Source organism: Nelumbo lutea, chromosome 3, assembly GCF_056320005.1.
Source record: "Nelumbo lutea isolate HS-2025 chromosome 3, American lotus-T2T, whole genome shotgun sequence".
Classification (NCBI taxonomy): domain Eukaryota; kingdom Viridiplantae; phylum Streptophyta; class Magnoliopsida; order Proteales; family Nelumbonaceae; genus Nelumbo; species Nelumbo lutea.
The window spans coordinates 76,852,501-76,862,703 of NC_142686.1; positions in this window are offsets into that span (position 1 = coordinate 76,852,501).

Genomic DNA, 10,203 nt, shown 5'->3' on the forward strand with positions numbered 1-10,203 from the left:
CAAATTTCAGATTGGGCGAATTAATCTACAGCTTGGAATTCCTAGAGTGCTTGAGAGAGACTCTAGGAATTCAGATCTACTATTCAAGAACTGAATTGAGTGCAAGGTTAGAGATAACTTGCACAATTCAGTTGGTGATCAATTCAGATTTGAATTGATGCCTTAGAAGTGTTTGAAGAAATGCATGCATGGGGATTAGATTCTTGCTAGAGATAGAAGAACCGTCACTCATGCATAGGATGAACATGCGCTTGAGAGAGGCTGTTCATGACCTTGAGGTTTCACCAAACCAAGGCTCAATCATGATTCATTCGAATGATCCAAATTGATAGATTGCTGAATTCTGAGATTGACATTTACTGCTTACTCTTCTAACCTGAATTGAAGGCAATTGGACCAATGATTTAGATAGATTTAAATTTAGGATTTCTTAGCTTTCATTAGAGTTTTGATTTATTTGTTGATCAGATAAGAAATGTTCAATTTAGTATTGGTAATTGTTTCCTAAATCCTCGTGGGAACGATACTTCACTCACTACTTTATTACTTGAACGGCTAGTGCACTTGCTAGTGTCACAATGAGCCACACATCAAGTTTTTGGCGCCGTTGCCGGGGATTTAGAGAAGCAATATTAGGAAACATTGAGCATTCTTAATCTGATCTCATTCAGCATTGCATTCATAGTTGGGTTAATTTGCTAACTTTTTCATTTCAGCTTGGACTGCAACTGCTGTACTCATGTAGTTATGTTTCTTCTTTCTTAAGTAGATTACTCTCTTTTTCTGGTTTCAGTTTCATTTTAATAAAGGCATATTTGATTTCTATTCAATCTTGGTGTTGTTCCTTTCAAAAAGAATAAAGAAAAAAAAAAAATTCACATAAACATGAGTGTTGCAGATCTGAGTTGCATTCGGCACTCAGATCAGCAGATTTCAGATCTGCAGCCCTCAACCGAAAAGAGTTGCTTGTGTTTCAGATTTTATTATTCTTTTCTTTCATTACAAAAAGAAAAAAAAAACAAATAAAAAAAAAAAAAAGGGGGAGATATTTTGAACAACCAGAGGAGCAATTGAGAATTCGGATCAGAACTCAGATCTGAGTTCAGATCTGAATTCTGCTACAGCAGATCTGCAACAGTTCAGATCTGAGTTCCTCTGAACTCAGACCTGAACTGATGCAATTTTGAGGGGAATTGGGTGTCATCACCACCCCAATTCACCCTAGGGCACTTCTGCTATTCCCCAAAAACAATTTGGTAGCAATAACTGAAGGTAAGGCAATTGAGAATTCAGATCCAAACTCAGACTTGAGTTCAGATCTGAATTCTGCTGTTACAGATCTGCTCAGTTCAGATCTGAATTCCTCTGAACTCAGATCTGAACCGATGCAAGTTTGAGGTGAATTGGGTGCCATCACTACCCCAATCCACCCTATGATACATCCAACCTGCCTCAAGGGTGAATGGATAGCAAGGAATGAGAGAAATTCAAATCTGAAATGCAGTTGATATAATGTGAGGACTGAACTGATACAGAGCATTCTATGAATTCTGGGTGGACTGAATTCTTGGCTTTACCCACTTGTACCCAATCTAAATTTGGTGAGGATGTGTGTTTGGATTGAATAATTGTGATGCCTCACATATTCAATAAAAGCAGCAGTGCATTCCACTAGCATTCAGAGCTGTAGCAGGGCTGCTACAGTACAGCAATTAGCATGAAACTCCACTGCTGATCTAGTTAGCTCTCTTTCCCATTGTTGACCTACTTCATATTTGATTGTTGATTTAGTGTAGCTGGTAGATGTAGTTCTTCAGCATTGCATTCATAGTTGGTTTAATTTGCTTAATTTTTCATTTTTGCTTTGAATGCAACTGCTGTATTACTGTAGTTATGCTTCTTATCTCTTTAGTAGATTACTTTATTTTCCTTGTTTCAGTTTAATTTTAATAAAAGGAGACCTGTTTTGCTTTCTATCTTGAAGTTATTACCCTCTAAAAAAAAAAAAAAAAATCACAAAATCATGAGTGTTGCAGATCTGAGTTCGGCACTCAGATCTACTATAGCAGAACTGCAGCACTCAACCGAAAAAAAAAAAAAAAATTTAAAATGAGTTCAGATCTGAATTGCATTCATCAATCAGACCTGCACTCATCCAAAAAGATTTTGGTTGCATTGCTGTATTTTGTTTTAGATTTATAAAAAAAAAAAAAAGAAAAAAAAAAGATAAAGAAAATAAAAAGAAAACAATGAAAAAATAGCATGTGAGTTTTCAAATCTGAAACTCAGATTTGAAGTTCAGATCTGTGCTCAGCCGGTTGCAGGACTGCATTCTGCTAGGTTCAGATCTGAGTTCATCTAAACTCAGACCTGAACCCACTCTATTTTGATGTGAATTTGGGTAGTGACAGCACCCAATTCATAATTTGATGCATCAGACTTGCCTCATTGATGAAAATTTAAGCCATGAATGGTAAAATCAGTTATGAAGTGCATGAGAATTTGAGGCAGTATAAGTACATGATCTGAAATTTTTGTGAACTTGATGTTTTGTTATCTTTTAAATCACTTGCACCCAATCTGAATTGGTTGTATTGGATTAGGACTAATGTTTGTGAGGTCCAAAAAGAGCTTCATATTTTTGATGTAATGGTATTCAGATCTGAATCAAGGCTGCTTTCATTATAAAATTGCAGATCTGATTTCAGGTCTGAGGCATACAAGACATTTAAGTTGGGACTTGAAAGAGAAGTCTTAAGCTCTTGGGATCAAACTTATTTCAGACCTAACTGCAACAGATTTTAGACCTACTTATTGATATTAGGTTTGGAGTTTTTGTAAGTGACTGTTCTCAAAAGTCAAGTTCTAACCAAAAAAAAAAAAAAAAAAAAAAAAAAAAAAAAAAATCAAATAACTTTGGTAGTGTGCTGATTTCAAGAACTCTTAGACTTTTAGGCTAGTTTCAATCTTGTAAATGACTTGTTTATCACTTGCATATCAGATTCCAAGAGATATTTATATTGGCTTTTGATCTTGTTTTTTAAATTTATTTATTTATTTATTTATTTTGTTAGATAGAATTCAAACTTCTTGGCCTTGTAAGTTTCTATTGTGTATTACAGACTGGTTAAATTATTTACATTGTTTGGAATTGTGTATAGTAGTCTTTTTATTATTTGGTTTAAATTATTTTTAGTTAGAACAAAACTACTGATCTCCTCTTCTAGTTTGCAAGTGATTTCTAGCAGAAGAAGTTTTCCACCGACAACATATTGCAGAATTTAAGAATGATCTTCAGGGAAGTCCTCTAAATACCTCCTATTACTTGATGATGCTCTTGCTAGTTTTATTGTTACTGCCTAACACTACGAACATTGAGGACAATGTTCATCTTAAGTGTGGGGGAGTGAGCCCGAGGCTAGGGTATGGGGGTTGAAACCATGCACCTCATGCACCCCAACACACATATGCAAGCAATGACATCACAAAAAAAAAAAAAAAAAAAAAAAAAAAAAGACTGGAACCCCTCAAGTTCATTACTATTTATTTGATGATTTTTTTTAAGAAGGAATTCAATGAGTTGAGGGAGACTGATGTACTTGTTAAGTTTTTATTCTTGTAAATGACCCAATTTGATTTATGCAGGAGAAAAGGGGAGCTGAATATGCCTTTCAGCATGACTAGCCCTAACTTCCTTCATGTGTATGGAAGCCCTTGATTTCATTGTTAATGGTCAAGAGAGCTAGTGCACATCTGAAGTGCTAATTCTTGAGGTTCAATAATTGCAAAGAAGGACAAAAGCCCAAATTGACTCCGCTATTCTGAGCTGAATAGTAAAACTAGCAGCTTAGAACATGAGTCCTATTTACCTACCTCAAACAAGTGACCAGTGTGAGATGGAGCATAAGATGCACTCACACCAAAAAAAAAAAAGAAAAAAAAAAAAAAAAAAAAAAAAAAAAAAAAAGAGAGAAAAGTGTGAGATGGAGCATAAAATGCACTCACACCGAAAAGAAAAAAAAAGAAAAAAAAAAAGGTGAGATGGAGCATAAAATGCACTCACCCTTAGAAATAAGTAATTGTGGTGACAATCGAGGTTCAAAGGGGCACTCTAAAGTTGAACTCTCATTGAGATTCAGTTACAGATGTGAAACTTAGTGAAATTTGATTATTAACCTTGACAATTAAGGAGCTGATTTATATATGAATTAGGAGTGAAGGCTAGACTATGATGAAATTCATATTCTCCTTTCCTTGGATCTGATACATATCTTAATTGTAATTTACAAGAATAAGAGTTGAGCACTTACAAAAGTTCCCCGACTACTCAATGCATTTCTATCTTAAAAAGTTCACCAGGTAAATGGTGAGAACAGAAGGGGGGAATGTTAAGTTTATGGCTGATGTCTTTGCTTGAGGACAAGCAAAAGCTTAAGTGTGGGGGTATTTGATGAACTTACAATTTATCTATAATTTTTGAGGACTTTAGCATGGATTTTTATGCCGGTTTTATTAATTTTTGCCTTAATTTAGCTTAATGCTAAGAATAGGTTCAGGGATAATCAATCCAAGAGAAGGAAGGGAAAAGGCAAGAAAAGAAGGTTCAAAAAGACCAATTTCAGTCCAGCCCGGTCGTGGAAGCAAGAGAGAGCACTTCGGCCCAAAAAGAGCAAGTGAATTCCTTGAGAAAACCCCAGAAAATAAAGCCTAGCTATGAGGAGAATTCGGCCCAGCAAGGAAGGCCCATTTTTAGCCCAAATAATAGCCTAGAGTGTAGCCCACATGAGCTCAAAAGCAAGCTAAGTTGTAGCCCAAATAGCAGCCCAAAGGGAGCTAGGGGCGGCAACTTCTAGGAGTTTCTTGAAGAGAAGGAGGGAGCACTCTAGAAGGTTCATGAGGGGTGTAATACACCCCATTCTAGAGGCTTCAAGAAGGGGCAAGAGCCCCCTTGAAAAACTATATAAGGAGGCCTCTAGGAGGGGAGAAAGTTGTTCAATTGCTTGAGAGAAAGGCTCTCCCACTCTTAGAGGTTCAGCCACCTTGAGAGAAGAGAAGAGAAGAAGGCTAGGCGCAAGGAAGAAGAAGAAGAAGGGCTGAAGGAAGTTCAAGACAAGCAAGCTAGAAGAAGAAGGTGAGTTCGAATTGAGGGATTGTGATTCAAAGATTTTTTGTAATAAATCATTTGTAGTTTCATTCTCTTTTGATTTGAATTCAGTTTCTTAGTTATATGTTCTTTCTTCTTTCTCCTTGTTTTCATTCTTCCTTGATGTATTTCAGCTTGTAAAATTTCAGTTCAGCAATCTAATTCTTTTTGATTCATTCAAATGATCATGCATTGTACTTGAAGTTTCTTGAATAAGGGTGTGATTGCAGATCAATTCGGCCAACTAACCTTCAAAACTCAGATCTGAATTCTCAGATCTGAGATTGCAAGATCTGAATTGCTTGAAAGAGAATTCAGATCTGCAAATTTCAGATTGGGCGAATTAATCTACAGCTTGGAATTCCTAGAGTGCTTGAGAGAGACTCTAGGAATTCAGATCTACTATTCAAGAACTGAATTGAGTGCAAGGTTAGAGATAACTTGCACAATTCAGTTGGTGATCAATTCAGATTTGAATTGATGCCTTAGAAGTGTTTGAAGAAATGCATGCATGGGGATTAGATTCTTGCTAGAGATAGAAGAACCGTCACTCATGCATAGGATGAACATGCGCTTGAGAGAGGCTGTTCATGACCTTGAGGTTTCACCAAACCAAGGCTCAATCATGATTCATTCGAATGATCCAAATTGATAGATTGCTGAATTCTGAGATTGACATTTACTGCTTACTCTTCTAACCTGAATTGAAGGCAATTGGACCAATGATTTAGATAGATTTAAATTTAGGATTTCTTAGCTTTCATTAGAGTTTTGATTTATTTGTTGATCAGATAAGAAATGTTCAATTTAGTATTGGTAATTGTTTCCTAAATCCTCGTGGGAACGATACTTCACTCACTACTTTATTACTTGAACGGCTAGTGCACTTGCTAGTGTCACAATGAGCCACACATCAAGTTTTTGGCGCCGTTGCCGGGGATTTAGAGAAGCAATATTAGGAAACATTGAGCATTCTTAATCTGATCTCATTCAGCATTGCATTCATAGTTGGGTTAATTTGCTAACTTTTTCATTTCAGCTTGGACTGCAACTGCTGTACTCATGTAGTTATGTTTCTTCTTTCTTAAGTAGATTACTCTCTTTTTCTGGTTTCAGTTTCATTTTAATAAAGGCATATTTGATTTCTATTCAATCTTGGTGTTGTTCCTTTCAAAAAGAATAAAGAAAAAAAAAAAAATTCACATAAACATGAGTGTTGCAGATCTGAGTTGCATTCGGCACTCAGATCAGCAGATTTCAGATCTGCAGCCCTCAACCGAAAAGAGTTGCTTGTGTTTCAGATTTTATTATTCTTTTCTTTCATTACAAAAAGAAAAAAAAAACAAATAAAAAAAAAAAAAGGGGGAGATATTTTGAACAACCAGAGGAGCAATTGAGAATTCGGATCAGAACTCAGATCTGAGTTCAGATCTGAATTCTGCTACAGCAGATCTGCAACAGTTCAGATCTGAGTTCCTCTGAACTCAGACCTGAACTGATGCAATTTTGAGGGGAATTGGGTGTCATCACCACCCCAATTCACCCTAGGGCACTTCTGCTATTCCCCAAAAACAATTTGGTAGCAATAACTGAAGGTAAGGCAATTGAGAATTCAGATCCAAACTCAGACTTGAGTTCAGATCTGAATTCTGCTGTTACAGATCTGCTCAGTTCAGATCTGAATTCCTCTGAACTCAGATCTGAACCGATGCAAGTTTGAGGTGAATTGGGTGCCATCACTACCCCAATCCACCCTATGATACATCCAACCTGCCTCAAGGGTGAATGGATAGCAAGGAATGAGAGAAATTCAAATCTGAAATGCAGTTGATATAATGTGAGGACTGAACTGATACAGAGCATTCTATGAATTCTGGGTGGACTGAATTCTTGGCTTTACCCACTTGTACCCAATCTAAATTTGGTGAGGATGTGTGTTTGGATTGAATAATTGTGATGCCTCACATATTCAATAAAAGCAGCAGTGCATTCCACTAGCATTCAGAGCTGTAGCAGGGCTGCTACAGTACAGCAATTAGCATGAAACTCCACTGCTGATCTAGTTAGCTCTCTTTCCCATTGTTGACCTACTTCATATTTGATTGTTGATTTAGTGTAGCTGGTAGATGTAGTTCTTCAGCATTGCATTCATAGTTGGTTTAATTTGCTTAATTTTTCATTTTTGCTTTGAATGCAACTGCTGTATTACTGTAGTTATGCTTCTTATCTCTTTAGTAGATTACTTTATTTTCCTTGTTTCAGTTTAATTTTAATAAAAGGAGACCTGTTTTGCTTTCTATCTTGAAGTTATTACCCTCTAAAAAAAAAAAAAAAAATCACAAAATCATGAGTGTTGCAGATCTGAGTTCGGCACTCAGATCTACTATAGCAGAACTGCAGCACTCAACCGAAAAAAAAAAAAAAAATTTAAAATGAGTTCAGATCTGAATTGCATTCATCAATCAGACCTGCACTCATCCAAAAAGATTTTGGTTGCATTGCTGTATTTTGTTTTAGATTTATAAAAAAAAAAAAAAGAAAAAAAAAAGATAAAGAAAATAAAAAGAAAACAATGAAAAAATAGCATGTGAGTTTTCAAATCTGAAACTCAGATTTGAAGTTCAGATCTGTGCTCAGCCGGTTGCAGGACTGCATTCTGCTAGGTTCAGATCTGAGTTCATCTAAACTCAGACCTGAACCCACTCTATTTTGATGTGAATTTGGGTAGTGACAGCACCCAATTCATAATTTGATGCATCAGACTTGCCTCATTGATGAAAATTTAAGCCATGAATGGTAAAATCAGTTATGAAGTGCATGAGAATTTGAGGCAGTATAAGTACATGATCTGAAATTTTTGTGAACTTGATGTTTTGTTATCTTTTAAATCACTTGCACCCAATCTGAATTGGTTGTATTGGATTAGGACTAATGTTTGTGAGGTCCAAAAAGAGCTTCATATTTTTGATGTAATGGTATTCAGATCTGAATCAAGGCTGCTTTCATTATAAAATTGCAGATCTGATTTCAGGTCTGAGGCATACAAGACATTTAAGTTGGGACTTGAAAGAGAAGTCTTAAGCTCTTGGGATCAAACTTATTTCAGACCTAACTGCAACAGATTTTAGACCTACTTATTGATATTAGGTTTGGAGTTTTTGTAAGTGACTGTTCTCAAAAGTCAAGTTCTAACCAAAAAAAAAAAAAAAAAAAAAAAAAAAAAAAAAAAATCAAATAACTTTGGTAGTGTGCTGATTTCAAGAACTCTTAGACTTTTAGGCTAGTTTCAATCTTGTAAATGACTTGTTTATCACTTGCATATCAGATTCCAAGAGATATTTATATTGGCTTTTGATCTTGTTTTTTAAATTTATTTATTTATTTATTTATTTTGTTAGATAGAATTCAAACTTCTTGGCCTTGTAAGTTTCTATTGTGTATTACAGACTGGTTAAATTATTTACATTGTTTGGAATTGTGTATAGTAGTCTTTTTATTATTTGGTTTAAATTATTTTTAGTTAGAACAAAACTACTGATCTCCTCTTCTAGTTTGCAAGTGATTTCTAGCAGAAGAAGTTTTCCACCGACAACATATTGCAGAATTTAAGAATGATCTTCAGGGAAGTCCTCTAAATACCTCCTATTACTTGATGATGCTCTTGCTAGTTTTATTGTTACTGCCTAACACTACGAACATTGAGGACAATGTTCATCTTAAGTGTGGGGGAGTGAGCCCGAGGCTAGGGTATGGGGGTTGAAACCATGCACCTCATGCACCCCAACACACATATGCAAGCAATGACATCACAAAAAAAAAAAAAAAAAAAAAAAAAAGACTGGAACCCCTCAAGTTCATTACTATTTATTTGATGATTTTTTTTAAGAAGGAATTCAATGAGTTGAGGGAGACTGATGTACTTGTTAAGTTTTTATTCTTGTAAATGACCCAATTTGATTTATGCAGGAGAAAAGGGGAGCTGAATATGCCTTTCAGCATGACTAGCCCTAACTTCCTTCATGTGTATGGAAGCCCTTGATTTCATTGTTAATGGTCAAGAGAGCTAGTGCACATCTGAAGTGCTAATTCTTGAGGTTCAATAATTGCAAAGAAGGACAAAAGCCCAAATTGACTCCGCTATTCTGAGCTGAATAGTAAAACTAGCAGCTTAGAACATGAGTCCTATTTACCTACCTCAAACAAGTGACCAGTGTGAGATGGAGCATAAGATGCACTCACACCAAAAAAAAAAAAGAAAAAAAAAAAAAAAAAAAAAAAAAAAAAAAAAAAAGAGAGAAAAGTGTGAGATGGAGCATAAAATGCACTCACACCGAAAAGAAAAAAAAAGAAAAAAAAAAAGGTGAGATGGAGCATAAAATGCACTCACCCTTAGAAATAAGTAATTGTGGTGACAATCGAGGTTCAAAGGGGCACTCTAAAGTTGAACTCTCATTGAGATTCAGTTACAGATGTGAAACTTAGTGAAATTTGATTATTAACCTTGACAATTAAGGAGCTGATTTATATATGAATTAGGAGTGAAGGCTAGACTATGATGAAATTCATATTCTCCTTTCCTTGGATCTGATACATATCTTAATTGTAATTTACAAGAATAAGAGTTGAGCACTTACAAAAGTTCCCCGACTACTCAATGCATTTCTATCTTAAAAAGTTCACCAGGTAAATGGTGAGAACAGAAGGGGGGAATGTTAAGTTTATGGCTGATGTCTTTGCTTGAGGACAAGCAAAAGCTTAAGTGTGGGGGTATTTGATGAACTTACAATTTATCTATAATTTTTGAGGACTTTAGCATGGATTTTTATGCCGGTTTTATTAATTTTTGCCTTAATTTAGCTTAATGCTAAGAATAGGTTCAGGGATAATCAATCCAAGAGAAGGAAGGGAAAAGGCAAGAAAAGAAGGTTCAAAAAGACCAATTTCAGTCCAGCCCGGTCGTGGAAGCAAGAGAGAGCACTTCGGCCCAAAAAGAGCAAGTGAATTCCTTGAGAAAACCCCAGAAAATAAAGCCTAGCTATGAGGAGAATTCGGCCCAGCAA